Genomic DNA, 25,915 nt, shown 5'->3' with positions numbered 1-25,915 from the left:
ATTCACAATAAAGATAATTTTAGTAACACAGTTAAACAATGCAAGGATGAGGTTCTCTGTGAATGCCCTGACGTATTGAAAGTCAGTCGTAGTACTGATAGTATCACTGACGTAGAGTTTTCTTTCTGTGAAATTTAAGAAGGCTATTATTAATTCGGGAAACACACAGACAATGCTGGAGGAACTCAGCAAGACAGGGAGTATCTTTGGAAAAGAGTACAGTTGAAGTTTGGGCAGAGACACATCAGCAGGACTGTAGGTAGAAAAAAAAATACCTGGTGAGTTCCTCCAGCATTTTGTGTATTTTGCTTGAATTTCCAGCATCTGCAGCTTTTCTCCTGTTTGTGTTTGGTTGTTATTGATGCAGGTCAAATGTCTGAAGGCTATCTTCTTTCCTCATGAAAAAAGACAATCTATGGGGCTGTACGTCTGATACTTCCAGTTGTAGCCCTTATCATTAATATCCCGGTTTTGTAAACTTGTGGAACATATGTTAATCGAGCGTTTGAAATATATTTTGGATAAAAAAGGTGATATATCGCTTTATCAAAGTGGATTTCAGAAGACTAATATGACATTGGATTCAGTTTTGGGTTTAGAAGATAATATTAAGAAAGCACAATTAAATAATGATGTAATAGCAGTATTTTCTGATATTGAAAAGGCATACGATGTTTATGGAAGGATGGACTTTTGATTAAATTATGAAACTGTAGATTGAGGGAAAGATTGCATATTTTTCTGAGTTTTATATTTGGACAGTCTGTGCTGGCACGGATAGGCCAGTTGCATTCGGGTTTCTATGAGATAGAGACTGAGAAACCATAAGGCAGCATTAGTAACCTTTCATTGTTTAATATTATGATTAATGATATTTTCTGTGAGATAGCCACTGGGGTGGGTTAATCACTATATTCAGATGGTGAAGCTTTATGGATTAGAGGTAGGAATTTCAACGATACTGTATATTAGATGCAATTGGCAATTAATAAATTTGAAGCACAAGCAAACAGATGAGGATTTGAGCTTTCAGTAGCTACTGCACAAGTTATGTGTTTTACAAATGGTATAAATAGACCTGCAGTGGATTTGAAATTATATGGTCAAACTATTGAAGTCATATCAGTGGTAAGATTTCTAGGCAAGTGGGTCGATAACAAGCTGACAAGGAAGCACCATATCAGTAAAATAACTGATAAATATAAAGGAGTATTAAATATTCTCAGGTGTCTGTGGGTGTTCTGGCGTGCGACATGATTATCACTCTTGACCATTTTCATCTGTTTAATTGGATCTGTTCGTGATTAAGGTTGTGTGGCTAATGGATCAGATTAATATTCAACTATACGGGTGTGATACAACCACAGGCTTCCAGATTGTGTTGCGCTGCAGTAAGGTCGTCCCTTATTTTGTCTTTACTGGTTGAAATGGGACAACTACAATTACATTTATGGAGATTGTAGTCGATGTTAACATACTGGATTAATTTGAGCAGCAAAGAAATGATCAAACTGTTATTGGGTTGGAGGACTATTGGAAACATCACAGGAAGAGTGTTTTTACTTTTAGGTGCTGGGATCTTATCACGCTGGGAAGATGGGATTGTTGGATTACGCAAGGTTGCCCACGGTCACATTCTCTGAAACCCCACCTTGTTCTCCCTCTGACTATTCAATGTTCGGTCACACAGTGTAATAAAGTCCAAGGATTCTGTTATGCCCGGGAGTCTGTTGATTCAACAGAGTATGAAGGAAATTATTAGTATATGTCAACCATTAATACAGACTAATCAAAAATAATTTAAGTGGGAATGTTGGTGTGGCTGTTTTTGTTCCTGAATTACAGGTAACGATAAAGAAAGGACTCGCCAACCATTTATCAGTATATACAGCAGAACTTGTTGCTATCTTTTTAGGCTTACAGTGGGTGGAGGAATTTTGTTCATGTAAAATTGTAGTTTATTCAAATGCCTTTTCGGTTTTGATGTGTCTTAAGAAGATCATTCTAGCAGTCGGTCAGATTTACTATTGATAGATAGATAGATAGATAGATAGATGGATAGATATACTTTATTGATCCTGAGGGAAATTGGGTTTCTTTACAGCCGCTCCAACCAAGAATAGAACATAAATATAGCAATACAATTCCACAAACAATCAAACAACAAAATGCAAACTATATCAGATGGAAAATAAGTCCAGGACCAGTCTATTGGCTCAGGGTGTCTGACCCTCCATCCCGTGCCGTCCAGTGTTGTATCTCGGTGGAATATGGCCAAAGTCCAACAGCAAAAAGTTCAATAGTTCTGCAAACACGTTCCTCGATAATAATATGACCCGGATTGCACCATCTGTTGTTAACCAGAACAGTAAGCCCCCAACTCCTTCACGTTTACCGCTCTCAGTGCACTTCCGGTCAGCCCGAATGGTCTGGAAACCGTCCATGGAAAAGTTTTGATCGGGAATATCCTCGTGCAGCCCCGTTCTAGTGAAACACATAACACTGCACTCCCGAAATGTTCTCTGACGCCTGGCTAGCGCCGTGAACTCGTCCATTTTCTTACCCACCGAACTCCTCTTCTCCATTGGGAACTCATGAAACATTATTTCATATTGAAAATATTGTTTTTTATGTTCCCTTCTTGTGGGTCCCTGCACACAGAACTGCTCAGAAGAATGGGCGGGTTGACTGTTCAGTTACAAGTGTTGTTAAAAAAAAACAACAATGGATGAAGACCTCCCAATGAACAAATCAGAAGCTAAGAGGTTTGTAGGGTTAACAACTCGGCTCTTCTGGCGAGACTGACGGGATAATGGGCACAAGGGGAGACACATTTACATAAAACTGTTAAGTTTCTGGGAGAAAGGAGTAAGAAAAAGGAGGAGAAGTATTGTATCGATACGGCTCAGAATTGGCTATACTGTGCTCAATTGTTCATTAAGTTGCGCTGCAAAACATCACTCTGGGTCCTGTAGGTTTTGTCATTATGAAACAGTTGAACACATACTACTTCAGGGTGAAGCATATCAGGTAGAAATAACTCAATTGCAGGCTTCATTACGATCACTGGGGGGGGGGGTGGGTTGATCTCTATAATTTTAAAACGTTCTTAACTTGGGGAGGGACGAACGTAACTCACGGTATTGCGTTTCGTTACGTACAATCTATAGGGTTTGTTGGGGTAATTTAGCTTTCATTAGAGAAAAAAGAAGAGTGCGGGTTTTATTCCCAATTCTCCCTACCACACTCCAGTCGAGTTACTAGAGGGAATGCGCCTTTAAGTTGGAGAGACAACCGCTGTTTATCCAAAGCCCGCCCTATTTTTCAAATCAGCCAATCACTCAGTGGGGAGGAGGAGACTGGTGTGATTGATGCTGGATTAGTTAATCAGCATCAGACGAGACCTCTGTCGTCTTGTGGGAACGTCGGACTGTGAAATTGGTGGGCTGGAATGGGAATAGATGGACATATCAGCAGACCAATGAGTGCGTGGCATTCCGGAGTACATCTTGGACTGATATCTGGCAGGGCCAAGGAGGTACTGAGGCTTCAGGATGGTGCTTTATCCCTCCCAAACACACACTCTCCTGATGTGCCGGAGCTGCCAGTCAATAGGATAATCCGCCCGTGAACAACACCTGGGAGATCAGGCGGTAAATGTGAGGAGCTGGACCCCGGCTGGAGACACTGCGGCCGCCTCTGGCTTGTGCTCAGGACGCGGCTTTATTCAGGAATTGAAGCACCGAGGTGACCGGATATTTCACCGCACTGATCAGCTGCTCCCTGAATTTCGACTGAGTCACCACGTAAATAAATGTGTTCGTGCAGCAGCTGAAATTCCTCAGCAAAAACCCCACGTAGTGAAAGATCTCTTCAAAATCATTGAAATCAAATCCCTTTCCTGAGACCTGATAATATATGACATTCACAACCAGTGTCATCCACAGGAGGATGAAGCTGCCGGAGAGGGTGAAGAGTAAAACCACAGACCTCCTCCTGCTCTCCATCTCCGGGTCACTGCGGTTCTCCCCCTTGCTCTGACCCTTCAGCCCCTTACGGACCCGACTGGCCACTAAAATGTGTCTGACTGTCAGAGCGTTGAGCAGCAGGATCCCAGCGAAAGGGAGGAACGGAGTTAAAACCGTATCGAACTAGTCATATCCTACACACCCGGGGTCAGTGAAATAATTGTCTTTTATAACACAGAACCACGGTACATTGTCGATGATCACCCAGGGTTTCCATGTGAAGTATCGGGGAACGTTTCTCAGACAGGACAGTACGCCGGTTGTGGTTAGAACCACAGCCGCAGTTTTCCCGGTGCAATATTTTGTTTTCAACTTCTGACAGCAAATGGTGACAAACCGATCAAAGGTGAGGGTGACGGTGAACCAGACAGAACAGTCTGTGGCTATGAACATCAGTACATCGGTAACACTGCAAACAGGGGTGATGTCCAGAAAATTCCACGGAAAGTAATACCAATTGAGTCGAGACAAAATGACCTCGGTGACAATGGTCAGTAGATCGGCCGCTGCCATGGCCACCAGGTAGCGAGTGGTGCAGGTAGAGAGGCCGCACTTTCCCCGGGACAGGGTCACAATCGCCACTAAATTCACTGGAGAGGGAGAGAGAACAGACACTGGGCATTACTGAGCACATTCACTGGGCATTAACACGGGATCGTATTTCAGCTGAAGATCAGGAGTGCTAGAGCATGTGAGCGGCTGCTAATCTAACATCAGACACGGGTCACACTGTCTGTGACCTGCCTTCTTTGGTGTGGAAAGAAGACGATGTGTGGGCAGTTGCCGGTAATAAAGAAGAGCTGAATGAACAACTATCGGTCCTGATCCCGATTCCAGTCGCTGATGGGGCCGGTTTCAATGATTTAACCGTGACATACCAGGCCTCTGGAAACTCAGTATCTGATGGGGCCGAGAAGGGAGACAGAGAGGAGCAAGATGTCCAAAATACCGGACGAACTCAGCAGGTCAGACAGAACCCATGGAATTGAACAATCTCTCCTATCGCGCCGAGACCCTTCTTCAGGACGAAGCGTCGCCCCGATTTACGACGGGACACAGAGAGCAAACAGGAACATTTAGTAACCAGAGGCTGGGTGGCTGCGTTAATGGGTTAATTCTACAGCGCAGTTCAATTCGATAAAACACGTCTGCAGATTGGTGGATTCTGGTTCATGGGATCAGACGCAGTTATCAACCAACAGGCAGCGGGATCCGACTGTGACAGACTTTACAGGGAGACGTGAACTATTAGACTATAGTGTAGCTCTGACTAATAGCTCAGAATCAGCGAACTTCACAATGTGAACCACTCCCAGTCACACCCTCCCGGTGAGCTGCCTGTCCCCAGCACTAGGACTGCTCCAGACAAGGTGTCATTAAACTGACCCGGTAGTACCTTGCCGAAGAACCTCCCTCCCCAGCACTGGCACAACTCCAGATAAGGTCCCATTAAAACCCGCCTATTCACCCCTTCACACAGAACTGCCTGTCCCCTGCACTGGGACAACTCTGGACAAGGTCCCGCTAAAACCCTACCACCCATCCCTTCTCGGAGAGCTGCCTGTCTGTCCCCAGCACTACTACAACTCTGGACAATGTCCCATTGAAACATTCCCCATCACACATTCCCGGAGAGCTGCCTGCCCACTGCACTGGGACAAGGTCCCGCTAAAACCCTACCACCCATCCCTTCCCGGAGAGCTGCCTGTCCCCAGCACTCGTACAACTCTGTACAATGTCCCATTAAAACCTTCCCCATCGCACCTTCCCGGAGAGCTGCCTGTCCCCAGCACTGGGATAAATCTAGAGAAGGTGTCATTAAAGTCACAGCAACATTCGAATCAATCCCGTTAGTTAGAGGAGAGTCGGAGGCTTTGCTCCTCGTGTCATTAAATATGAAAAATCAGAATGTTGCATTAACAGGATCGATATCTCTGACCGATATTTGTGCAATGTTCATCAAGTTGGATGCTCGTCAAATTAATACAACCAAGTTCACAGCGGTTAACAGAAACACCAAACACGAATTGCTCTGCTCACTCACCAGGAACTCCAATGACGGCAATCAACACGTACAATATTTTCTCCACACTCTTGTACCGATCCAACATTGCAGACATTTTCTCTGTCCAGTGATTTGTCCCCCTGGGCTACAGGCGATTCCTCGGAATGTAATGTTAAGGCAGCACATGCCTGGGGTTTTTAATACCATTTAGCGACTCCACAGGGGCAGATTTCAACAGACTTAATAATAAAGGTTTTTAAATGATTTATAAACACATTACATCAGGCAGGTTCAATTCCCGGGGTGACACATTGTGATTAATTTAGTGAATTAATTTCGTGAGTATTTATTTCTCCCAACAAAGGTATCTGACTCTTCCGAGGTGCCTTATGAATTAAAAAAAAACAAGACAAAATGTGAAGATATTGGAAATCCAAGTAACACACGCCAAATGCTGGAGGAACTCAGCAGGTCCCCTTCTAACTCTGACTGATCTCTTCTTCCAGTGCAGCCGAAGGGTCTCGGCCCGGAACGGCGACTGTGCTCGTTTTCATTCATACAGCCTGGCCTGCTGAGTCCTTCCAGCTTTTTGCGTCTGTTGCTGTCATCAATTAAATGTTCTCCAATGCAAATGTGTACTTCAATAGAATCATTTGTCAAATAAAGAATATTGAAGTATAGTCTGTCATTGTAGCTTGTGAAATTGTATTGAATTACCCACTGTTACCATTCTCCTCAACTGTTTAAATTCTTGATAAGGTTTCTGTCTGGGGGACTCTACCGAGAGAGTCCCTAAGAAAATGTCTGTTTGTGGTGATGAATAAATACTTTCATATTCACCAAACCCTCCGACTTCTGCAGTAACTTAATCACAGTCAGAACCTTTGAGGGCTCCTTCAGGATTCACCCCGGAACCTAATGCATGGCCATCAAACTCCGGGACTGTTTGTCTGGTGTTTGATCTCATATTCCCTACCGAAGGCTTTGGATTCTGGGCTGCTGAATTGTGGGTCTTTGTGTGACACAAGTGTCTCTGGCATTCCATGGTGAGTGAATACAGCTTTCAGCTGCTGAAACACTGCTGAGGACAGCTTGGACACCTCAGCTTTCCAGGGGTGATCAAGAGTGAGAAGATGTTTGTCTCTTTCCGGCTCGAAGATGTCTGTGCCCGCAATTTGCCATCGACAGTGTGGGAGTTCTGCGCGACGGAAAGGGTTCCGCATGATTTTTGTACAGGTTTCTGCATGTTTCACATGTTTTGACGCAATCTCCCAGCTGTGTGCTCAGACCGGGCCACCACACGGATTGCCTTGCTCTACGGCGACGTTTTCCGATGTCTTGATATCCTTGACTTTTGAGAAGCGGGAATGACGAGTATGGAGCCATTTCACAGCAAACAATCAAGCATGTGAGTATGTTTTCTTGACGCCAGTAAGGTCTGCGTTGGTGAGCTTCTCTTGGGGAAGATGGCCAGCGGTGCTCACAGTACTGCCTGACCTTGCTGCAGATTTGGTGCAATACACACAGTGTTCTGGAGGAGCTCAGCAGGTCAGGCAGCATCTCTGGATGGGAATAAATAGTCGATGTTTCGACCCGACACTCTTCATCAGGTCCCTCCATCAGCATATTTCGTCCCTTTACAACAGCTCGAATTTTATCCAGTTCACCCTGTGATGCCGGATTGATTTCACTTACCTGAGCGAAGTGGATGTTGGCATCTTCCATGAGGACAGAGTCAGCTTCTGTGTGCTCACTGTTTGCATGGCATCCTCGACAGAGTGTCTGGTGTTCGAAAAGTTTGCCCCAGACATCTTCACTGTCCTAACAGAATGGAATAAGCCTCATTCTGAATATTTGCGGATGTGGAGGTAAGTCAATCTAAAGCAGGGACTCAGACCGAAAAACCGATTGTTTACTCTTTCCCTTTGATGCCTCCTGGCCTGCTGAGTTCCTCCAGCATTCCGTGAGTGTTGATTTGGATTTCCAGCATCTGCAGATTTTCTAGTGTTTCGAGCTGAGGTAGTTGGCAAGTGGCGTGTCGTCTGTTTCAAGTGGGAATTACGACAAGAGAACAAGGCGAGGATGGTTTGGACCCAAGAGCTGGAGTATCCGAGACCAGAATCGAAACACAATATGGGTCTGAAAGGAATAACATGTTCTAAACAACACGCTAGACAAGAACCCAAAGTCAAGCTGACGTTTGAGCACCGAAGGTGAGTTGAGCTGCTCTTTAAATATTAAAATCCTGGCGCCAAAAAATGGACGCCTATTAGCGGAGCAGACATGAAGATTTAAAAGGACCGCGACAGTTCGCCATATTTTGGAGAATCGGAGCGTCTGAACCTCGGAAGCTGGCGTGGTTGGCTACGCATCGTAACAGGGCCCCATCCCCTTTGACCGAATCCTGACGGCCCTGGCCACTTGGAGAGATGATGATATTTGACAAGGATGAGCGCCCGATCCACGTTGTCCCCTCCAGGAACCCAGCGGCGTCACTCGGCTCCGAATCTCAGTCAGTCCACGAGGAACTGCCCAACATGCCGAACAGTTCCTGAGTCCCGAGTTCATTTTACCATGAAGACCTGTTCCCCATCAACATACATGAGCGGCAGCGGAACTGATGGCGGTGGGGTAACGGGTTGGTATTTATAGGTTTGAGTTTGGAAATGTGGAAGGTGGGATCGATCCTGGGAGATACAAGGTGTAAGCGGAAGAGTTTACTTTCATGAGAACCTTGAAACATCCACTGAACTTGGTGCCTATTACTTAGACTCCACCCGGAGGGGCAAATCCTGAGAAGACGCCCAGACCAGGCTGCGAATCTGGTCCCCGTCTTCTCCTGCCATTTGCGCTTATTACGGCCTTCCGGGTGGAGACAAAAAAATATCTCGCCCAAGTCCATTTTCCTGACGAGAGCTTCAGCCACAGTAATCCCAAACTTCAAGTAACCCCCACAGTAACCCCTTCAAGGTGGGCGGAGGCGCGGCAGTGACGGAGGGAGTGCGGGGACTGGCTGAGCTGGAGCGGTTGGTTTAAAAGCCGGTCGTGAGCAGCCAGCAACACAGACCTTCAAGGTCGGCGGAGGCGCGGCGGGTGAAACTAATTACTCACATTATCAGCTAATATAAGCAAGGTTTGCTGTCGGGGAGCGGCCTGTCGTGGGAAGGGCCTTGTGAGAAAAGTGCGAGTCTTTGGCTCGAGAGTCTTCGGCGAGGAGGCTGAGGGAAGAGACGACGCCACTGTTGGAGAGAGGGAGAAGTGGTGAAGAAATGACCGCTGGGCTGATTCAGTGTGCTGCGTGCATGATGTGCGAGGTCAGGGACACTGATAGTGCCTCTGGCTCCTACAACTGTGGAAAATGTGTCCAGATTCAGCTTCGGAAGGACCGTGTTGCAGCACTGGAGAGGCAACTGGATGACCTCATGTTCATCCGGGAAAACGAGAGATTTCTGGACAGGACCTACAGCGAAGCCAGATTTCTCACGGTCCAGACTTTAAGTTTAATTCTGATTTGTGAGACTCTCCTGATGTTTTGTGCATTCAGGAGCCCGGGTTATTTGTACATTTTAAGCTGTTGTTGTTTTTTTTTCTGTGCAGTATTATATCGCAGTGAAATACGGGAAGCCTGAGTTATAATGTTCAAGACTCTAAGAAGTTTATTTCTATTTGTCAGAAGCTCCCGATGTATTCAGGAATCCTGGATACTTAGACATTTCACGTTTTTCTGTGCAGGATTGTATTGTCATTAGGTATGATAGGAAGCTAAGAATGGAGTTGAGAAAAAGGACCGCAAAAGTAGTAATCTCGGGATTACTGCCTGTGCCACGCGACAGTGAGAGTAGGAATGCGATGAGGTGGAGGATAAATGCGTGGCTGAGGGATTGGAGCAGGGGGCAGGGATTCAAATTTTTGGATCATTGGGACCTCTTTTGGCGCAGGTGTGACCTGTACAAAAAGGACGGGTTACACTTGAATCCTAGGGGGACCAATATCCTGGCAGGGAGATTAGCGGGGGCTACTGAGGTGACTTTAAACTAGAATGGTTGGGGGGTGGGAATCAAATTAAAGCGGCTAGGTGTGAGGAGGTTAGTTCACAACAGAGGGATGCGAACCAGTGCAGAGAGACAGAGGGGTGTAAAGTGAGCGTAGAAGCAAAAAGTACAAAGGGGAAAAGTAAAAGTGGCAGGCCGACAAATCCAGGGCAAGCATTAAAAAGGGCTAAGAGAGTTGTAAAAGAGCGCCTGAAGGCTTTATGTGTTAATGCAAGGAGCATTCGTAATAAGGTGGATGAATTGAAAGTGCAGATTGTTATTAATGATTATGATATAGTTGGGATCACAGAGACATGGCTCCAGGGTGACCAGGGATGGGAGCTCAACGTTCAGGGATATTCAATATTCAGGAGGGATAGACACGAAGGAAGGGGAGGTGGGGTGGCGTTGCTGGTTAAAAAAGAGATTAACGCAATAGAAAGGAAGGACATAAGCCGGGAAGATGTGGAATCGATATGGGTAGAGCTGAGTAACACTAAGGGGCAGAAGACGCTGGTGGGAGTTGTGTACAGGCCACCTAACAGTAGTAGTGAGGTCGGAGATGGTATTAAAAAGGAAATTAGTAATGTGTGCAATAAAGGAACAGCAGTTATAATGGGTGACTTCAATCTACATGTAGACTGGGTGAACCAAATTGGTAAAGGTGCTGAGGAAGAGGATTTCTTGGAATGTATGCGGGATGGTTTTTTGAACCAACATGTCGAGGAACCGACTAGAGAGCAGGCTATTCTGGACTGGGTTTTGAGCAATGAGGAAGGGTTAATTAGCGATCTTGTCGTGAGAGGCCCCTTGGGTAAGAGTGACCATAATATGGTGGAATTCTTCATTAACATGGAGAGTGACGTAGTTAATTCAGAAACAAAGGTTCTGAACTTAAAGAGGGGTAACTTTGAAGGTATGAGACATGAATTAGCTAAGATAGACTGGCAAATGACACTTCAAGGATTGACGATGGATATGCAATGGCAGGCATTTAAAGGTTGCATGGATGAACTACAACAATTGTTCATCCCAGTTTAGCAAAAGAATAAATCAAGGAAGGTAGTGCACCCGTGGCTGACAAGAGAAATTAGGGATAGTATCAATTCCAAAGAAGTAGCATACAAATTAGCCAGAGAAAGTGGCTCACCTGAGGACTGGGAGAAATTCAGAGTTCAGCAGAGGAGGACAAAGGGCTTAATTAGGAAGGGGAAAAAAGATTATGAGAGAAAACTGGCAGAGAACATAAAAACGGACTGTAAAAGCTTTTATAGATATGTAAAAAGGAAAAGACTGATAAAGACAAATGTAGGTCCCCTGCAAACAGAAACAGGTGAATTGATTATGGGGAGCAAGGACATGGCAGACCAATTGAATAATTACTTTGGTTCTGTCTTCACTAAGGAGGACATAAATAATCTTCCAGAAATAGTAAGGGACAGAGGGTCCAGTGAGATGGAGGAACTGAGCGAAATACATGTTAGTAGGGAAGTGGTGTTAGGTAAATTGAAGGGATTGAAGGCAGATAAATCCCCAGGGCCAGATGGTCTGCATCCCAGAGTGCTTAAGGAAGTGGCCCAAGAAATAGTGGATGCATTAGTGATAATTTTTCAAAACTCGTTAGATTCTGGACTAGTTCCTGAGGATTGGAGGGTGGCTAATGTAACCCCACTTTTTAAAAAAGGAGGGAGGGAGAAACCGGGGAATTATAGGCCGGTTAGCCTAACGTCGGTGGTGGGGAAACTGCTGGAGTCAGTTATCAAGGATGTGATAACAGCACATTTGGAAAGCGGTGAAATGATCGGACAAAGTCAGCATGGATTTGTGAAAGGAAAATCATGTCTGACGAATCTCATAGAATTTTTTGAGGATGTAACTAGTAGAGTGGATAGGGGAGAACCAGTGGATGTGGTATATTTGGATTTTCAAAAGGCTTTTGACAAGGTCCCACATAGGAGATTAGTGTGCAAACTTAAAGCACACGGTATTGGGGGTAAGGTATTGGTGTGGATGGAGAATTGGTTAGCAGACAGGAAGCAAAGAGTGGGAATAAACGGGACCTTTTCAGAATGGCAGGTGGTGACTAGTGGGGTACCGCAAGGCTCAGTGCTGGGACCCCAGTTGTTTACAATATATATTAATGACTTGGATGAGGGAATTAAATGCAGCATCTCCAAGTTTGCGGATGACACGAAGCTGGGTGGCAGTGTTAGCAGTGAGGAGGATGCTAAGAGGATGCAGGGTGACTTGGATAGGTTGGGTGAGTGGGCAAACTCATGGCAGATGCAATTTAATGTGGATAAATGTGAAGTTATCCACTTTGGTGGCAAAAATAGGAAAACAGATTATTATCTGAATGGTGGCCGATTAGGAAAAGGGGAGGTGCAACGAGACCTGGGTGTCATTATGCACCAGTCATTGAAAGTGGGCATGCAGGTACAGCAGGCGGTGAAAAAGGCGAACGGTATGCTGGCATTTATAGCGAGAGGATTCGAGTACAGGAGCAGGGAGGTACTACTGCAGTTGTACAAGGCCTTGGTGAGACCACACCTGGAGTATTGTGTGCAGTTTTGGTCCCCTAATCTGAGGAAAGACATCTTTGCCATAGAGGGAGTACAAAGAAGATTCACCAGATTGATTCCTGGGATGGCAGGTCTTTCATATGAAGAAAGACTGGATGAACTGGGCTTGTACTCGTTGGAATTTAGAAGATTGAGGGGGGATCTGATTGAAACGTATAAGATCCTAAAGGGATTGGACAGGCTAGATGCGGGAAGATTGTTCCCGATGTTGGGGAGGTCTAGAACGAGGGGTCACAGTTTGAGGATAGAGGGGAAGCCTTTTAGGACCGAGGTTAGGAAAAACTTCTTCACACAGAGAGTGGTGAATCTGTGGAATTCTCTGCCACAGCAAACTGTTGAGGCCAGTTCATTAGCTATGTTTAAAAGGAAGTTAGATATGGCCCTTGTGGCTACAGGGGTCAGGGGGTATGGAGGGAAGGCTGGGTTCTGAGTTGGATGATCAGCCATGATCATAATAAATGGCGGTGCAGGCTCGAAGGGCCGAATGGCCTACTCCTGCACCTATTTTCTATGTTTCTATGTTTCTATGATAGGTTAGTTGGTGGAGGGGTGGTGGTGTTGCCAGTTTTTTCAGGAAAGGGGCAGTGTGTAAAGTAGTGACTGTGCATGAAACGTATGCGGGATTTGTTATAGAAATATTTCATTTAACAAGGAGGTGTATAAAAGTGGCTGATTTTGACAAACCTTGTGGAAATCTTTCAATTGATTTGTGAGAAAGTGTATGCAGTTCTCGCTCACTAAGGGTTATATGGCGTGGAGATTTTAACGCATGTACTCACTGTGGGGTTGTTTGCGGAATGATGTGATGGTTTGAATGAGGAAGAGTTTTTCAACTTGTGTGTCTAAATGGGTCAGAGATTTAATGCTCCAAGTTGTTCTGGATGCTACAGGATGTTGAGGAAGATGTGTATTTTTGCAATGAAAGGTTATGTCACGTTATTCAGCAAATTGCGTTGGAAGTGATTCCCATTAGAAACGGAATTAACAGGAGAAAGGCTGCACCGTGGTGGATTGAGGAGTGTGCAGAGGCAATCAGGGAGGCGTTTCGGAAAGCTAAGAAGTATCAGCTGCCTTATTAAGTATGAAAGGGCACAGGCCGCGGTGAGGGAAGTGGTGAAGATTGCAAGAAAGGCTTACTGGCGTTCATAATGTGATATTATTGGAAGGGATTGGTAGGTCACACATCTCCGGGAAAGGATGATCTGTGTTATTGTATGATCAGACATATGAATGAATCGTATTTGTACGTTTGGTTATCTTCTGTCCTCTTGGAAATGGTTTTAGTAGTGCTTATTCTAAAATGTAGGAGCTCCCCGCCTGATCCTTCTGGTTATAGGCCAATATCGTCAACCTTTCATTTATGTAAACTTATAGAATGTATGGTAATCGAGCGTTTGAGTTACATTTTCGAAACGAGAGGTGATATCGTGTTTTATGAGTGTGGATCTCAGAGGGGTAGACCAACAAGACAGTATTTATTATTTCATATTCTGATTAATAATATTTTCTCTGAGATATGTTCTGCGGTATCTAAATTACTATCTGTAGATGATGGATGTTTATGGAATAGAGGTAGAAATTTCAATTTTTCTGTGTTTAGGATGCAATTAGCAATTAAACACAAGTCATGTGTTTTATATACAGGATTAATAGACCTGCACTTGATTTGAAATCATATGATCAAACTTCTGAAGAAGTGTCAGTGGTAAGTTTTCCAGGCCTGTGAATGGAGAATAAGCTGACATGGAAGCACCACGTCAGTAAAATAATTGATAAATGTAAAGGAGCATTAAATGTCCCCAGCCGACGATGTGGGTATTGTTGGGGAGCTACCAGAAAATATTAGTTGACCGTTTATAGTTGTTTCATTCAATGAGTTATTCATTATGGCTGTGTGGCTAATGGATCAGCTTCATCTTCAACTTTAAAATGTTTGAGTGTGATACCAGCACAGGCTTTAAGATTGTGTTGTGGAGCAGTAAGGTCATCTCTTGGTTCGCATTCACAGTTTGAAATTGTGGAGAATGAATTTAATGTTAACATACTGGATCAATTTGAGTGGGCAAAGTAATGGTCATCCTGTTAAAGGTGTGTTGGAGGACTGTTGGTTATTTCACAAGAAGAGTGTTTTCAGTTTTGGGTGCCTGGGTTCTCATCATGCTGGGAATATGGGTTCATTGGATTTGCAATATATCCCACTGTCGCGTTCTCGGTAACCCGACCTTACTTTTTTTCAATACTATTAGTTGATTTTAGATACACGTTTTAATAAAGTCTAAGGATTCTGTTGGGCTTGAGAATCTGTTGATTCGTCAGTATATTGAGGAAAGTTATTATGATATGTTAAACATTGCTGCAAAAGAATCCAAAGATAACTTATCTGAGATGATAATGTACCTTTTTTGTACGTAAATTATTGGTAATGATAAGGATACCAACAATTTATCGGTATATACAGCATAATTAGTTTCAATAATTTTAGGCTCACAGTAAGTGTTGGAAATTTGTTCATATTAAGTTGTAATTTGTTCAGATGCCTTTTCGGTTTTGATGAGTCTTAAAACAGGTCATTCTCGCAGCAGGACAGATTCACTGTTGGAAAGTATCAAACATTATTTTGTACACAAAGTATTGGTTTATATGTCCACTTCCTATGGGTCGCTGCACGTAGTGGTTTAGTTACAAAAGCTGTTAAATGTTTAACTGTAGATAAAGAACTTCCACCTAGCAAATCAGGGATTGGTGGGTTAAGAATTATAGCAAGACTGGTGGAATAATAGGCATCAATGGAGACACCTTTACAGAATACATACCTGTTAGGTTTATGAGTGAAGGTGGTAAAACAAGAAGATAAGGAATTGCATTGACACGACTTAGAATTCGGCACACTATGTTGAATTATTCCTTTGTTTGTGTTGGACATTGATCGGATGCAAAACTGGGCTGAGAAGTTGCAGATGGAGTTCAACCCAGATAAGTGTAAGGTTGTTCACTTTGATAGTTTAAGTATGATGGTGGAATATAGTATGAATGTTAAGACTCTTGGCAGTGTGGAGGATCAGAAGGATCTTGGGGTCCGAGTCTATAAGACACTCAAAGCTGCTACACAGTATGAGTCTGTGTTTAAGAAGGTGTATGGTGCATTGGTCTTCATCAATAGTGAGATTGAGTTCAAGAGCCAAGAGGTAATGTTGCAGCTATATAGGACCCTGGTCAGACCCCACTTGTAATACAGTGCTCATTTCTGGTCGCCTCACTACAGGAAGGACATGGAAATCATAGAAAGGGTGCAGAGGAGACATACAAGGATGTTGCCTGGATTGGGGGGCATGCCTTATGAGAACAGGTTGAGTGAACTCGGCCTTTTCTCCTTGGAGTGAAGGAGGATGAGAGGTGATCTGATAGAGGTGTACAAGATGATGAGAGGCATTGGTCACGTCGATAGTCAGAGGCTTTTCCCCAGGGCTTAAATGGCTAGCAGGAGAGGTACAGTTTTAAGGTACTGGGAAGTAGGTACAGAGGAGATGTCACGGTAAGCTTTTTTTTACGCAGAGTTGTGAGTGCGCGGAATGGGCTGCCGGCGACGACGGTGGAGGCGGAAACGATAGGGTCCTGTAAGTCCTGACGAAGGGTCTCTGCCCGAAACGTCGACTGTACCTCTTCCTAGAGATGCTGCCTGGCCTGCTGCTTTCACCAGCAACTTTGATGTGTGTTGCAGTGTCCTTTAAGAGTCTCCTGGATAGCTACATGGAGCTTACAAAAATAGAGGGCTATGTGTAAGCCTAGATAGTTCTAAGGAAAGGACATGTTCGGCACAGCTTTGTGGGCCGAAGGGATTGTATTGTGCTGTAGGTTTTCTATGTTTATAAAACATCATTCTGGGTCGTGTAGTTTTCATTTAAAAGCTTTCTTAAGTAATGGCAGTAACTTTAATGTAATTCAGTGTACTGTGTTTTGTTACGTACAATCTATAGGGCTTTTGGGGTGGTAATTTAGGTTTCATTTGATAAAGGAAAGCAGTGAGGGTTTCATTTCCCAATTCTGTGCACCACAGTCCAGTATAGTTAGTGGCCGGATTGCGGCTTCAAGTTGGAATGTCCACCGCCGTTTATCCAAACCCCGCCCTCATTCCTCACGTCAGCCAATCAATCAAGGGGAAGGCGGAGACTGGTGTGATTGACATTGGATTAGCCAACCAGCATCCGATTAGATCCCCGCCACTTTGTGGCAACGTCGGGCAGTCAGTTCGGTGGGCGGGAATGGGAATAGATGGACATATCCACAGACCAATAGGTGGGCGGAATTCTGGAGTAGTTCTTTGACTGACATCTGACGGGTCCAATGAGGTACCGAGTCTCCAGGCCGGTGCTTTGCCCCTTCTCACACACACACACACACACACACACACACACACACACACTATCGTAACCTCCCGGAGCTTCCGGTCGATGGGACAATGCGCCCGGGAATAGAAAAAATTGAAAACATTGAAAACCCACAGCACAATACAGGCCCTTCGTCCCACCAAGCTGTGCCGAACATGTCCTAACCTTAGAAACACCTGGGAGATCAGGCGGTGAATGTGAGAGCCCGGACTGGAGACACTGCGGCCGCCTCTGGCTTGTGCTCAGCCCGCGGCTTTACTAATGAACTGAAACACCGAGGTGACCGGATATTTCACCGCGCTGATCAGCTGATAACGTGTGACAAGCGGAATCCCCACGGTGACAGATTGGAATTACATTAATGAATTATTATTTAGACCATATGTGGAAGTTAGTTTGTCCCGACAAATTGTATACACTATGCTGCCACTGTAAATTTGCCTTGAGTTTCGTCACAGCTCCAAATCAGCACACAGCCCCACATGCACGTTAGGTTATCCCAGAGCAAGAATCATTTCACGGAATAACTGTCTCAGTATTTTTTTTTAAAAGAAAGCAAAAGCAGAGACTAATGTTCATATTGCATTTATTATGGAAGTCTGTATAAAGGCAAAAACCTTGAGATTTGATACACCGCCAAACCCACCGGCTTTCCCAAGTCAGTGTTCACCCCCGAGTCCGTCAACACACCCACTCTGCACATATCTACAAATTTGTGTGCACCCACAAATCCGTGCTCACCGACAAACCCACATTCAACCTTCAAGTCAGTGTGCACCCCAAAGCAACCGATGCCCCTGTTACGAGCTCTCGTTTCATTTCCTCTGAGGGTCACTTTAAGAGGCAGGACTGAGTGACGTCATGAAAGGCGGAGCTGATTTCTGAGTGACAGCCAAAGAGAGAGAGAGAATATTTATGAACCGTGTTTGTGCTCGAAAAGCCGGTGAATCAGCGAGTGAGTCTGTGACTCGGTGACTTTCCGTGGAAACCAGACATGGGTCTCCCCCATAGACTACTATCATATAAAGCATCGGGCCACGAGCTTGGGACAGGCACGGTGCAAAGTACGGACAACTTTGATAGTTCTCCCTGCCCGGAGAATTATTGACAGATCGACACAGTGCCTGTGGCTAAAGTAACTGTCACTTTAATTGATCCTTTCGTGGATTTTGGAAGAATTAGTGGCATCACATTTTTTCCGTCTTCCCTTGTACAGTAGTCAAGGGGTGCTGGGACGACGACTCGAGTCAAAGGATACATCTGTGTGGATTCGTGGGATTTTGACTTCGCACGGCGGTGCTCTCACTCAGTTTACTCAGTCTCACAATCCTCTCGTAACTACGTCTCAATATTATTAACACTGGATTCTTAGGACTGATTTTTGGGGAAAAGATTTTCCAGACATGTTCCTAAGCTTACCTGTTGGAGCTACATACACACTTATACACACATTTTTTTTCTTTTTTTTGAATAATGTTTCATATATTAAGTAGTTACGAATAAAAATACTCGTTTTACTAATGAAACCTGCTTCCGGCCGTGATCTATTGTTGCTGGTGCTTTGTTAGATCGGAACAAACTTGGGGTGTTCTGTTTTGATCGTAACACCCCAAAATCCCAGTGCACTCACAGATTCGCTGGCATACCCCCAAATGCGTACACATCCGTAAAGCCACGTGCACCCCAAATCTGTAACCACCCCCAGATTCACCGACAAATCAGGAAACAGGCGCACATCCCCAAATCGGTGCGTACTCCAAATCCGTGTTTACACCTACACATGAGACTACCGCAGAGCGGGAATCATTTGAGACACTTCACAAAACAGCTGCCTCCTCTTGAAAAGTGGCAAAAACAAAGTTTAAATTCGAAACACACATCAACATGCATATTCCCCCATTCTTGTTGACATCTCCTTAAGTCTTCGCACCTCCCCAAACTGATCCTCACTCCCGTGTCAGTTGTTGCCCCCAAATCCATCGACATCCCCATATTCGCTGACAAACCCCTAAGTCTGCGCAAATCCCTGTGTACCCCATATTCGCCAAAACATTTCTAAATCAGCACAATCGTCAAATCTGTGTGCACCCCCAAATCTGTGCTCACACCGAACCTGCCAACAGGCATAAATATACCAACGTACCCCGATCTGTGCGCACACCAAAGCCGCTGACTCCTTCACACACAGATTAGATTATCTCAGAGCAGGAATAATTTCAACCAGTTCTCAAAATATCTGCCTCCAACTTAAAAAAACAGCAAGAACAGAGGTCAAAGTTCAGGTTGCATTTATTATTAAACTATGTATCAATGAAACAACCTCGAGATTCAAAACGCCTTAAAATCCACCGGGATTCCCATATCTGCAAATCTGTGTGCACTCCCCAATCTGTGCACATCCGCAAACCCTAACTCAGTGTTCACCCCCAAATCAGTGTGCATCGCCAAACCCATACGCACCCCAAACCTGCCGACACCCCGAAATCCACCGACATACCCAGAACTATGCGCACCCCAATCCCGCTAACATCTCCACATGCACATTAGATTATCACAGAGCAAGAATCATTTCAAACACTCCACCTCAAATCAAATAGCAAGAACAAAGTTCAAACTTTGAAGTGCATTTGTTCGTAAAGTATCTGTAAATGAAACAGCCTTGAGATTGATTACACCCCGAAATCCACGGACTCCCCAAATCCGTGTGCACCCCCAAATCCACCGAGACACCCAAATCTCTGCGCAGACCTAAATACGCCCAAATTTCTGTGCACCCTCAAACGCCCAAAGCAGTGTGCACCCCCAGATTCACCAACACTCCAAAATCCGTGTGTACCCCATATTCACCAACATACCCTGAAACCTTCGTACATCCGCAAATCAATGTGCTGCCCCATTTGCATGTGCACCCCAAACCCGCTGACATCCCCACAAGCACATCAGATTATCCCAGAGGAAGAATAATTTCAAACATTTCACAAAATAGGTGCCTCCATCTTAAAACGTTCAAAATGCAAACTGCATTCATTTTTAAAGTATTTCTGTATGTCTGCATCTCTGTGTGTTTAAGCAACACACATCAAAGTTGCTGGTGAACGCAGCAGGCCAGGCAGCATCTATAGGAAGAGGCGCAGTCGACGTTTCAGGCCGAGACCCTTCATCAGGACTTCCTTCAGTTAGTCCTGACGAAGGCTCTCGGCCTGAAACGTCGACTGCGCCTCTTCCTATAGATGCTGCCTGGCCTGCTGCGTTCACCAGCAACTTTGATGTGTGTTGCTTGAATTTCCAGCATCTGCAGAATTCCTGTTGTCTGTGTGTTTATATGCATCCTCGTATGTGTCTGTCCTTCCTTTTGTGTGTCTGTGTGTTTCTGTCAGACACCAGCTCGCAGACGGCGCTCGGTCTTTGTCGTTACGGCGTAGCTACTGGGAACACACGGCTATCCTGTCTACTCCACACTCCCCTCCCCCGCCTATTTTGCAGCACATAAAAAGGGAACAAACTGGCCTCTCCCGGAAAACATGAGCCTGGCCTGCTGCTTTCATCAGCAACTTTTATTTGTGTTGCAGTAAAGGAGGAACTGCTGAGAAGGCGACAGGCAGGCAAAGTGTTTTTTAGAAATGGAGAAAGAGACAATAAGGGAGAGTTGAAGAGCACTGAGTGGGTAGGGTAGAGAGGATTGTGTGGAGGAAAGAGTGCGGGAGCGGCGAAGAGAACCAATAAAGAGAGGACAGAGAAAAAGACGTTGAGGCTATATATATATTTAGTCTCTCTCTCTTCCGTTCTCTCCTGTCTCCTCCACACTCCCCTCCCTCGCCTATTCTGCAGCACATAAAAAGGGAACAAACTGGCCTCTGCCGGAAACCACAAGCCTGGCCTGCTGCCTTCACCAGCAACTTTTATGTGTGTTGCAGTAAAGGAGGAATTGGTGAGGAGGCGACAGGCAGACAAAGCGTTGGGTAGAAAGGGAGAAAGAGACAATAAGGGAGAGAAGAAGGGGAGTGAGTGGATATGGTCGGGGAGAATGTGTGAAGGAAAGAGTGTGGCAGTGAGTAAGGGAACGTATGAAGAGTGTAGAGAGAGAAAGAGAGAGTGAGGAAGAGAGGAATATATGTGAGGGGAGAGGAGGAAGAAAACGGATGAGTCAGCTGGAGACAACAGGTGGAGAGAAAGAGACGATGAGGGAACGGGGAAGAGGAGGTGGTGAGAGTGGGAAGGTGTGAAAATGGGGGCAGGAGAGTGGCAGAGTTTGAGGCAAAGCGGAGGAATGAGCAATTTTTTGGGAAACGGGGTAAAAGGCAATGGGAATATGGAGGGAGTGTGGGTGTGTGTATGTGTCTGTGTGAGTGTATGTGTGTGTGCGTGTGCGTGTGCGTGTGTGTGTGTGTGTATGTGTATGTGTCTGTGTGTGTGTATGTGTGAGTGTGTGTGTTTGTGTGTGTGTGTGAGTGTGTGTGTGTGTATGTATGTGTGTATATATGTGTGTGTGTATGTGTGTGTGTGTGTCTGTGTGTGTGAGTGTATGTGTGTCTACGTGTGTGTGTGTGTGTGTGTGTGTGTGTGTGTGTGTGTGTGAGTGAGTGATGAGTGTGTGTGTGTGCCTCTACCTGTGTGCATGTGGGTGCCTGTGTCTGTTTGCTCTTCAGCAACTCTAAAATCCCTGGCCCTGATTGCCTCACTTTGACCATGGATGTCCAGTAGCTATTCACTTCTGTCCCCAGCAGGAAAGCCTTATAACACATCGCATTCTTCCCGACAACCGACCCAACCAATTCCCATTCACCGACACTTTATTGGAGTCAGAGATCACCATAACCAAGAAACAAACCACTTTGCCCATGGAGCCGGTACCGAATTGTTATTCTGCCGAATCCCATAACCACAGCTGGACCATGGCCCTCAATAGCCTCCCGTCCATGTACTGATCCAAACTTCTCTGCAATGAAATCCATAACTTCCACTGACAGCTCTTCCCACACCTTCACCACCCTCTGAGTGAAGGGATTCCCACTCAGGTTCCTCTTAAATATTTCACATTTCACCGTTAAACTGCGACCTCTAGCTCTCATCTCACCCAACCTCAGAGGAAAAATCCTGCCTGCATTTACCCTGTCAACAACACTGATAATTTTGTCTGCATCTGCAAAATCTCCCTTTATTTTCCAACACTAAGGGGAATGAAGTCCTTACCTTTTCTCTAAAGCTCCAGTCCTCAAGTCCCAGCAAACCGATTGCCAATTTTCTCTGCACTCTTTCAACTTTGTTGATAATTTTCCTTCAGGTGTCACGTACCCCGTGACGGGTTAAAGAACCAGTAGAAATGGAAAACACTTTGGAGTCCAGTATTGCTTTTAACTAATAATATTTATTAGTAACTACACAATACAGTAATATAAATGTGGATAAATCAAACAGGTTAGCAATGATTATATATAAGTAAGTGTGGAAAATCTATATGAAAACCAAGCTTCTTCAAGTCTAGGGGTAAATAGATATTCTTACGATGATGAGTAAAGTTCAGTTCAGTTCGTAGTATTGAGTTGAGTAGTGATAGAGAGAGAGAGGGAGAGATTTGAGTCTTTAGATGAGCTGACGCCGTCGATCTTCTCGTTGTCCTCCGAAATCCTTTAAAAAGTCACCAACTCTGACCACAACAAAGGGGGCCATTTTTCTGTGGTGGAATCATCAACCCAGGCAAGGGTGGACACATGGATAACTCCCCACTGGTCACTCCCTTTTCACACTGCAAGAACCACTGATCGATCCTCCAAAAACCCACTTTTTCTGTGGGCACAACAGATCTCATTCAGTGTCCAAAATCATGTGCCTGAGGTCTACCATCTGACCTCCTATTTTCTCACTGTACTGAGTACCAACTGTCTCTCAAATAACTCCTCCTTCCTTTCTCTGTGTAAGAATGAACTAGCAAGCCATGTCCTTTGAGAAAGTAGAAACAACCTCCAGAGAAACCATAACCTCAATTGTCCATGAAATAACGCCGCCCTCTGTCACCATAGTGACCCACGAGCTGCTCGGTGCCCTCTCTCTCTCCAACTCAGCAGAAATCCAAAAGTTATTCTCACTTCTTCCTCGTGCCTTAAAGTGACAGTCCAAAAGTTAGTCATTGTCTCTTTCTCTCTCTCTTTTCAAAACAACATGTCGGTGTTAAATAACTCTCTCTCTCTCTTTTCAAAAGCACAGTTCATAGGGGTAATTTAGGACTCCGTCACACAGGCATGTAACAAAAACTACACACAATACTCCAGATTAGGCCTCACCAACGTCTTATACAACTTCAACAGAACATCCCATCTCCTGTACTCAATACTCAGATTTATCAAGTCCACTGTGACAAAATCTCTCATTTCGATGCCATCTGCATGTGACGCCTCTTTCAAGTAATTATGAATCTGTGTTCCCAGATCCCTCTGGTCTACCGCTTCCTCAGGACCCGACTGCTCACCGTGTCTTCATGCACCCCCAACTCAGTGCGGACACCAAATCCAATCCTTTGAATATGAAATAACGTTTGACGAGTTCCCAGCAGTAAATCTGACCTGCTGCGAGAACGACCTGCTTTGAGACTCTCGAAAACCCAAAGGGAATCTGAACAAATTACATCTTTACATGGACAAATTTGCTGCACGCACTGTAAGCACGAAATGATGGCAACAGATTCTGTTGTAAATCCTGATAAATGGTTGGAATGTCATCTCTTTATTGTTACCTGCAAGTCATGTGTGACACAGCAACACCAACATTCCCAGTTAAATATTATTTTGATCCTTCTGTGGTTAAGGTATCCCAATAATTTCCTTAATATATGCTGAACCAACAAATTCCCAGGCATAACAGAATCGTTAGACTTCATTAAATCATGTATCATGTAATCAACTAAAGCATTGAAATAAACAGGGCGAGATTACCAAGAATGCGACTGTGGGACATTTTGCATAACCCAATGAACCCATATTTCAAGCGTGATAAGAAACCAGTCACCCAAAACCAAAAACGGTCTTCTTGTGAAATTCCCAACAGTCCTCCAACACACCTTTAACAGGATGATCATTTCCTCCCCCTTAAATTAATCCAGTATGTTAACACTTAATTCAACCACCACAATTTCAACCAGTAAAGCCAAAACAGGGGACGACCTGACTGCATCACAACGCAATCTTAAAGCCTGTGCTTGTATCACACCAAAAAACATAATAAAGTTGAAGGTGAAGCTGATCTATAAACCACAGCCATAATCAAGTACAGATCCAATTAAACAAACAAAAATGGTCAAAAACTCCCCTCCTCTACGGACCGTGCCTTCCAAATTTGGAAGACTAATTGTATATCACGGTTTTTGGACTTAGTTTTAGATGGCTCGCTTATGTCTTTTGAACAGTTATCTAATAAATACAATTTATCAAGATCACATTTTTTTTAAGATATTTGCAAGTTAGAAATTTCCTAGATACCATACTTTCTTCCTTTCCGGTGTTACCCCCTACAAATATTTTAGACGCTATCATTAACCTCAACTCCTGTCAGAAAGATGTAACGGCAACCATTTATAATGCTATCATGAAACTTAGGAAAGCTCCATTCGATAAGATTAGGACTGACTGGGAAAAGGAATTGGGCCTTACTATCCCGGCTGATGACCGGGCTCATATTTTACAACTTGTTAATACTGCCTCTATCTGTTCCAAACACTCCTTAATTCAATTTAAAGTTGTCCATAGAGCACACATGTCTAAAGATAAATTAGCTCGTTTTTACTCTATTAACCCTCTTTGTGATAGATGTCATGGGGAGATAGCTTCCTTGACCCACATGTTTTGGTCTTTTCCTACTCTGGAAACATTTTGGAAAGACATTTTTAATACTATCTCAAATGTTTTGAATAGTGATATTTCTCCCCATCCTACTACAGCTATCTTTGGGTTACCTAAAACTTGTAGTAATTTATCCCCCACAGCGCGTAGAATAATTGTTATTCTTACTCTAATGGCAAAAAGATTTATTCTACAACATTGGAAGGAGATTAATGCCCCAACTACATTTTTTCAGTTCTCCCAAACGATACTGTGTCTAACTTTGGAAAAATTCAGAAGTAATATTTATGATACTGTGAGGGGATCCAGGAGTGCCCCGATTAACTGTTTGGAGAGAGACATTTATCATTGATGGTTTGTTTGGAAAGGAGAGAGAGACAGAGTTACTTACCACTGATATGTTGCTTTTGAAAAGAGAGAGAGAGAGAGAGAGAGACGAAGGTCAACGGTTGGACTGTCACTTTAAGGCATTGGAAGTAACTTTGGATTTTTACTGAGTTTGGAGTTGGAGACAGCACCGAGCAGCTCGTAAGTTGCTATGGTGACTGAAGGCGGTGTTATTTCATGGACACTCGATGTTGTGATTTTCAGCAGGTTGTTGATATTTCTTCAAGCACTTGTTGCCTGCTTGTGCATTTCTTCACAGAGAAAGGATGGAGGGACTCTTTGAATGACAGGTGATGTTCAGCCTGGTGGGATAAATGGGAGGTCAGATGATACAGACCTCAGACACATGATCTGGACACTGAATGAGCATGGTTATGCCCACAGAGAAAGTGGGTTTTGGAGGATCGATCAGGCGGATCGATCCAACTTGCTATTCCACCGTGTGAAGAAGGGGTTGACTGGTGGGGAGTTGTCTATGTGTCCACCCTTGCCGGGGTGATAGCTCCACCACAGGAAAACCGTCCCCCTGGTTAAAGTCACAGGCGGTGACTTGTGAAGGATTTCGGAGGAGGACGAGAAGATCGACGGCATCAGCTCACCTGAAGACTCAACTCTCTCACTCTCTCTCTCTCTTTCTCTCCATCACTACTCAGCTAAATACCACGAAC

General features: G+C 44.5%; 1 pseudogene; it reads right to left on the bottom strand.

The window, feature by feature from the left end:
• Positions 1–2,111: 2,111 nt before the first annotated feature.
• The window catches only part of LOC134342302 (probable G-protein coupled receptor 139), a 30,123-nt pseudogene continuing 6,319 nt past the window's right edge, over positions 2,112–25,915 (bottom strand).

This window comes from Mobula hypostoma, unplaced genomic scaffold, assembly GCF_963921235.1.
Source record: "Mobula hypostoma unplaced genomic scaffold, sMobHyp1.1 scaffold_195, whole genome shotgun sequence".
Lineage (NCBI taxonomy): Eukaryota > Metazoa > Chordata > Chondrichthyes > Myliobatiformes > Myliobatidae > Mobula > Mobula hypostoma.
This window is presented reverse-complemented; position numbering and strand designations above follow the sequence as displayed.